The sequence below is a fragment of the Microtus oregoni genome, unplaced genomic scaffold, assembly GCF_018167655.1.
Source record: "Microtus oregoni isolate MIOR12 unplaced genomic scaffold, Mior012 000033F_ref0000390, whole genome shotgun sequence".
Classification (NCBI taxonomy): domain Eukaryota; kingdom Metazoa; phylum Chordata; class Mammalia; order Rodentia; family Cricetidae; genus Microtus; species Microtus oregoni.
This window is the reverse complement of record NW_024543092.1, coordinates 14,801,713-14,809,717: the sequence shown is the minus strand read 5'-3', so window position 1 is coordinate 14,809,717 and position 8,005 is coordinate 14,801,713.

The window sequence follows — 8,005 nt, the reverse complement described above, 5'->3', positions numbered from 1 at the left end:
CCCAAAGAGCAATCAGGGTTCCCTGCCCTGTGGGAAGTCCAAGGACCACCCACCTCCATCGAGGTCTAGTAAGGTGAACATCGAAACTGCCTAGGCTCCCCCAAAGCCAGTACATGCAGTAGGATCAAAAACCCATTGCCATTGTTCTTGAGTTCTCAGTAGTCCTCATTGTTCACTATGTTCAGCGAGTCTGGTTTTATCCTAGCCTTTTTCAGACCCAGGCCAGCTGGCCTTGGTGAGTTCCCGATAGAACATCCCCATTGTCTCAGTGTGTGGGTACGCCCCTCGCGGTCCTGAGTTCCTTGCTCGTGCTCTCTTTCCTTCTGCTCCTGATTTGGACCTTGAGATTTCTGTCCCGTTGTGCAACCACTTTGGAAAGCAGTGTGGCGATTTCTCAGGAAATTCAGGATCAACCTACCCCTGGACCCAGCAATATCACTCTTGGAAATATACTCAAGAGAAGCCTTATCATACAACAAAAGTATATGCTCTACTATGTTCATAGCAGCATTGTTTATAATAGCCAGAACCTGGAAACAACCTAGATGCCCTTCAATGGAAGAATGGATGAAGGAAGTATGGAATATATACATATTAGAGTACTACTCAGCAGTAAAAAACAAGGACTTCTTGAATTTTGCATGCAAATGGATGGAAATAGAAAACCACTTAGCATTTTAAAAAGTGCTTCTGGTCAGATTCAGATGAAAAAGACCTCTGAATGGGTCAGTGTTGGATAAACATACATAGACTTGGGAGAGAGAAGAAACAGAACATAGACAGTTATAAAAAGAAGTAAATGGGTTTACAAAATAAAACAAAGTTTTTAAAGAGACAGTAAAAGTAATATAAAAGAGTACATACAGTCATAGAGTAAAGGAATAAAGAAAAATAAGCCATGTAAAGATGGAAAAAACAGAATTTGGATTACGCATATTATTGTGTTTTCTTTGAATTTTTTGACTGCAGAGGGACATTTGATTCTGGGAGCTGCTAAGTTAAACCAACATAAAGGTATCTTGACCTTGAAGTTTGGGTCTAAAAAACATTGCTTTGGAAAAGAGGTTTAGCTTTTGTTTCCACAGAAGATGAGAACCTGTAGATTCCTTTCAGGCTAATGTGGTTTGATGGAACAAGACCCTCTGAAAGGTTTCTGTAAACCCCTAAAAATATTTCACCCAACAAACGGTAGCAAGTAGTTTGGAGAAAGCAATGCCGAAAATGATTGTTTATAAAGGTTTATTTTCATTTAAAGGGGGTTGATTATATATGGTTAAATGGTCACAGTCAATCTCTTTCTTTATAAAGGGGGGGGTAGAGATATGATATAGAAATGGATACTTTCCGTTGGTATGGAACTTGGTCTATTGATACATGTTTAAGGTTGATTTTGTTATACTGAGTATATGTATTTCTGCTCTTGTTTAAGGTATTATGTTTAGACAACTCATTTAAAATGTAATGTATAATTAAAATTAGATTAACAGATAGTCATTTATAATGGTCAAACTTATAGTCATATTAGTTAAATTTTCTAGATACCCAGAGATACATTTCAGTTAGGTAGATAATCTTCAACACTTAAGACCTATAGAATGTGGCATTTAAAATATTTTAAAAAACTTAGACTTTTCAGAACAGTGAGACTTGTCTGCTTCTGGTAGCCCCTGTTACTTCAGAGAGGTTGATGGGCATTGAAGAAACTCATTATGGAATTTGCCTTCAATGTTACAAGGTTGGCCATTTAGACAAAAACTGTTCTTGCCTGGACTACTTTATGGTATGCTGTATGGACTGGATGTGCAGGACGCTTAGAAAAGTGACTGCTGAACTTTCCAAAAGATGGGATGTTCCTTCAGGGTTCCTGCTTCACAGAAGAAACTTCCAGACATTCTGCAGGACACAAAAGAAAGCAACTGATGAAATATGCTAGTACAAGACAAAAGAGATCTTCAAATTTTTTGCTTCATGGAAAAGTCTGCCAGACACTATGGGCCTGTGGGCTGAAGATGGATGCCCCAACTTTAGAGAAGAACTCTGGGTGACTGTCCAGGCAGCAAGATGTCCCTGTCAATTCTAGAGTTTTGGAAGTTGCTTACAATGCACTTCCTGTTAATTTTGGTAACATTATATCCTTCTGGAGTCTTTGATGGAGTTGAAGACAAATAGTTATAGTTTTCCTTAGTTATGATAAAAGATAAATTAGATATAAAACTTTAAACTCATAAAGAAATATTGTAACTGTAATTCTTGCTTGATACCTGTTTGGGTATATGTAATTCTACTATGTTAAAGTAAAAACCTTCCTTTTTAATTAGACAGAAAAGGGGAGATTATTTGGGATGTCCTTCTGTATATGTGTTTCTTTTATTGGTTAATGAATAAAGCTATTTAGGCCAATGGCTTAGCAGAGAAAAGCCATGTAGGAAATATGAACAGAGATATAGAAAGAGAGTAGGCAGAGTCAAAGAGATGTCATACTGAAGAAGAAAGATGCCCAGAACCTTTACTGATGGGCCACAGCCTTGTGGCAATACACAGATTAAAAAAAATAGGTTCATACAAGATGTTAAAGGTAGCTAGAAATATGGCTGAGTCATTGTTTAAGCAGTGTTGTAATTAATATAGTTTCTGTGTGATTATTCAGGCTGGCCAGCCAGGAAATGAACGAATAACCTCCATTTACAAAACACAGATTCTATCATCATCTGTGCTATTCAAGAAATACATCGTATGGGGAAAATCGAAGAAATAAATGAACACAAATTGACCTAATCAACTCAAAGCACCACTGAACCAGCTAAATTCAAAAGGATTTTGTCATGATATGATCAAGACTCTGAGCTCTTTAAATTCTTCTCAGGAAGCCGTAGTTTTATCCATTACCCTTAAATTTAGATGAGCATCTTTTGAGGGGCCCTGCTGGGTATCTTTCAGTTTTATATCATCTGGGTTTAATGGGCATAGAGATGTCTGTCTATCATTTCCACATTATCATAAAAGCAGTAGCCAGTAAACACCTTGACCTTCAGTTGCAATTATAAATTTCTATGGTTTATTCTTTGGTCTTTAGTATTCTGTCATAGCCTCTATTTCCATTACTCTGCATTTAGTATTTAGTGATTATCTCTAATTTCTTTAAGACACCATTTGATCATCATTTATTGTTTTTAATGGTTAACATAGTCATTGTCAGTGTTACTACTATTGAAGAGCACACTGAGACTCATGGAGGCTGTCTCACTCACATAACCTGATGCCCACTAAATGAAGCCAGAGTTTGACACGCCAGCTGGTCTTAGACGACGCCATATTTTCAGGCACTAAAAAGGGAGTTTAACTGGATAATTTTGATATTATCTGCGCATTTAAAATTCAGTGAGTCCACAAAGTTCTCAATGTTTTGTGTTACATGATTCCCATTAATTTTGAGAAGATGCTCTTTTCTTTCTAATGAGAAGCTGTTTGCTGAACCTTGGTGATAATATCTACTTGATGGATCTTAGTGGTGTCTTGATGAGAGACAATTCCAAATATATTAAAAACCATCTAGTGCTAATATCCTCAAGCTTCAGAGATAGGGCCCACACACTGGGTTGCCAAAGTAATAGATTTTTCTCTTAGGTTTGGGATCCAGAATTTTCAAGGGCAGGCAGGACTGATTTCTTCTGAGGCTTCACCTCTGTCTTGCGAATGTCTCTATTTCTCTCTGTCCTTACGTGACCTTTCGGCTCTGCAAGCGCAGAGGGCTGGGCTCTCTTCCTCTTTTTAGGGGTGCCTATCCTAGCAAATTCAAGTCTGGCTGCTGCAACTCAATTTAACTTTAATTGATGTCATTAAAGGTCCTGTTTCCAAATATAGTAATATAGGGGTTAGTTCTTTAACACATGTGTGGGGGCAGGTCCAAATTTACTCTCTATCACCCACTATAGTCTTTCATTTGACTTTTAAAAGTGAAAAATTACTTATTTCAGTTTTAGATGTCTAAATAACAGATAATGTGTATTCAAAATTACACTCTGAATATCACTAAATTTAAGAGCTACAAACCTAAACTGTGCATGAATTTATTATTCATTAAGACAAATTACTTAGCTACTCGCTGCCTGACAATTTTTGCATTTTTGCTGGCTAATGTGCCAACTTAGCATTACCAGGGCAGAAATGGAAATATACCTCATAATGTGTAAACTTCAAGTATTTGATTTTAATTGATGGCACACCTTTTAAGTGAATATATACTTTGTGCTGTTCCTAAGTATTAGCAACAGTAAAAAAAAAATCTACTTCTAAATGTTAGTAAGGTTTCACTACAAATCATTTATTAAATGTTGCATCTTCAGTTTAAATCTAACTGGGTAACTAAACATTAAAGGGGAAAATCTATATTGGTCTAATTTGAATTATATGTTCTTCTCAGCAAGTAGAATTGCTATTGACTGCCTAAAGCACCATTGTCTCAGTCATGAATAACCATAAAACATTACAGTTGGCACAACCAGAATGAAAAGAAGCTCATCAAAAAGTTACAAAAAGGAGGAAAGTCAAACACAAAATACTAACGACCTCCCTCTCCCCTCCTCTACCTAAAAGAATAGAGTCATGCAGTGCACAATGACTTTAGTACCTGAGCAAATGTGCTACATAACAACCACGAGAGCCTCGTTTATTATAGGCTGCATTTGACTTATTTTATTTCAAAGAAGTTTGCTTGCTTACATGTACATTCTTTTATTTGCTCTTTTGTTTTGTTTAGTTTGGTTTTTTAATTTTTTGAGACAGAGTTTCTCTGTTGCTTTGAAGCCTGTCCTGGAACTAGCTCTTGTAGACCAGGTTATCCTCGAACTCACAGACATCGCCTGCCTCTGCCTCCTGAGTGCTAGGATTTAAGGCATGTACCACCACTGTGCTGCTTAAATGTGCATTCTTAAAGAAGAAAAGAAAGAAGGAGAAGGAGGAAGAGAAAGAAAAGCAGGGAGAGAAGGAGTGCCTTGGTACTAAACCCTCCCCTCTCATTAACCAAGTTCTTATTCAAAACTAAGAATCCTGATTTCTTTAGCTGAATATTGTTTTCTGAAAGTTCTAGAAGTTGAGGATTACGAAAGTTGCAAGCTGATTTTTGTGGCAATGAGTCATGCCTCACAGTTAGTCAAGTTCTTGCCCTGGGTTGTGGTCGTAGGGGTGGGGCATCTAGAATTGTTGTGTAGAGTGTGCTCACTTAATCTTTCAGAATGTTGTTCTCCGTATCGAGGGCATTTAGAGTCTCCCCAGGAGATGATAGTAGACCAACAGAAAGCATGAGCAGTTCCAATACCTTGGCGATGCACTGATAAACCTATAGATTTCCTCAAAGTTACAATGTTAGTTTTGAAAATATACATGATTGAATAGATACGGATATTAACATATCCATGTGTATTGTACTGTCCTAGAATAGTATGTGAACCCAAGGCAAGGTGTCTTAGCCTCGGGACTATTAACATTTGGTATGGACACTTCTTACAAGGCCATCCTGTGCACTGGTAAGAAAGTACTTAAGGACATCTCTGACCTTTATCCACTAGATGACAGTAGCAGCCCCTGAGTTGTGACAGGAAAAAGCAGTTCCTAGGCATTGTGACATGTCCCATTGAGGCAAGAGTCTACCTTTCCCCCAAACTCCCATTATCTAATTTCCCCAGTTTGAGAAACCCAACATTTGAAAGGGACAGTAAAAAAAAGCAAAACGGAATCAGTTTCCGAGGCTGCAGAACAACCCACTCTCCCCATGCAGCAGTGTGGGAGACATGGGAGAGGGGTCTTGGTGTGGCAGGGAAGCGTTCCCATGGCTCTTCCGATCACTCTCTTCTCTGACTGTCGCTGGGAGACAACCTGAAAATGTCAATGATCAATGTTAATTAGGACTCCCATTGACCAAACTAACAGCAATCAAATAAACTATTTTAAGAAATAAAGGGATTGTGGACAGGGTTAGCATAGCCTGTAAAAGTTACCTTGTGATTCTAAGACTCGCTCTAATTATAGAGGAATGGTTAATCCCCAGGGAGACTGCGTATTTCCCATCTCTGTGGGTCACAACCACTTTCGAATCCCCACAGCAGCTTATTCATTTTACACTTTAATAATTTGCTGAAATATGCCTCCCTCGCCATGCTAGTGCTGGGAGGAATGGCATTTTAAAATCATTTTCGTATCATCTACATCCAGCCTATAGAGAAGAAGAATCATTAGATAAACATTCCTTGGATAAATAAGTAGCATATATTATACTACAGTCAATATGTATGAAGTAGTTCTGTATATCAGATATTGCTCTAGCACCTGGGACTATCGAGAGAAATTAATGTTGATTTTCTTCATTAAGAAAATAATGGCTAAGTGGTTTAACGGCTTGCCATAAAAGCACAAGTGGGAGGACCAGAGTTCAGATTCCCAGGACCAGAGTGCATGCTGGGTAGGCAGCAGTCCTCATAATTCCATCCTGGGAGAGGGGACCCAGGGGATCCCAAGAGCAAGATGGCTAATGAGATCTTGGTTTGCTTAAGAGACCCTGTCTTGTTGAATAAGGTGGGAAACCTATAGAATAAAATTCTTGGCATCAATCTCAGAGTTCACATGCATTTGGATCCATGTATGGATGTATCCACACACATGCAAACACACCTACACACACATGCGTATATACATCATACCACGTATGCCATGCTCCATGATCACACATACTACCACCCCCCCAATACAGCACACCATATACACACACACAGACACACCTCACACATATACACCCACTACAATACACACACCACAGCACACACACAACACACACACATATACACATTTCCTTAACATCTGCTTTTCGTAGATTATCAGTGAAGATCAACATAACAGAATTGTTTCTCTGTTCCAAGATGTGTAAAGTTAAACATAAAGATATGATTGGAACTTCTGTGGGACAAAATCATTCAATACAATAGTGCTGCCCTGCTAGGAACAAGTCCTATATAATAGACAGACGCATAGACTCTTTTCCAGGCTGAGAAAGTTGCCAGGGAACAGTGCTTTTGTTTTGTTTGGGGTATTTTTAAACTTACTTTTCTTTTTTCCTTTCTTCTTTTTGTATGTGTATATGTGTTTGTATATGTATATGTGTGTGTGTGTTTAAAATGTTGATGCCAACATTCCTTCAGCGTGTGGGATGTTGGAAATGTGCACAATCCACCAACCACTGCTAAGCTTTGGCTCAGATCTTTCAGGCTCTGCTGGAAGAAAGGAAGCAGGAAGTTGAGTGATCCATTATTCTTTATATTTATGAAATGTCTTGAAAACAGAAAAGTTTCCCTTCTAGAAACAAAACTGATGGAGTTCGTCAGAGTTATGATTCTGTAGCCAGGAAATTCTGGGACCGTGGTTAACAGTTTTCTCTTTTCTTTTTTGTCAATTTGCAACCATGACTACATTTTTAAAACCACTATTTGGATTTTCTTTTCAGCGAGACTATTTAATAGAAAGTACAGTAGAAAAAAATCTACCAAATAAGTTAGATAATTCTCAAGTGCTGGAGTTTTTTAAAGGCTTCCTATAGGCTATTTATCTCCTTTCTGAAGAGTGACTCTCCTCTCAGTAGAATACAAGCTTGTCAGCTCCTGACCACACCTGTTCTGGGCCCTTACATTCAGAAGGCTCCCACCTGGGGGAGCCTAGACCTTCAGAGCTGGACAGAGAACAAGTGTTATAGTCACTGCGGAGGACTGGCTTTCCGTTTGGAAATCATGTAACAGAACCAACAGACGAGAAGATGCATCCCGCCAATCCCCGGCCACCACGTGGCACGTACCATACAGTTCCTGCTTTCCTCCTCCCTGCGACTGAACGCTAGCGCAAGCAACTTAAAAGAGTCCTGACTTTAGCTCTTGGGCTCAGGGTTCTCAGTCATCACGGCAGGGAGGGCATGGTAAAATAGAACAGCTCACCGTGTGGTATCCAGCAAGCAGAGAAAAGGGAAACC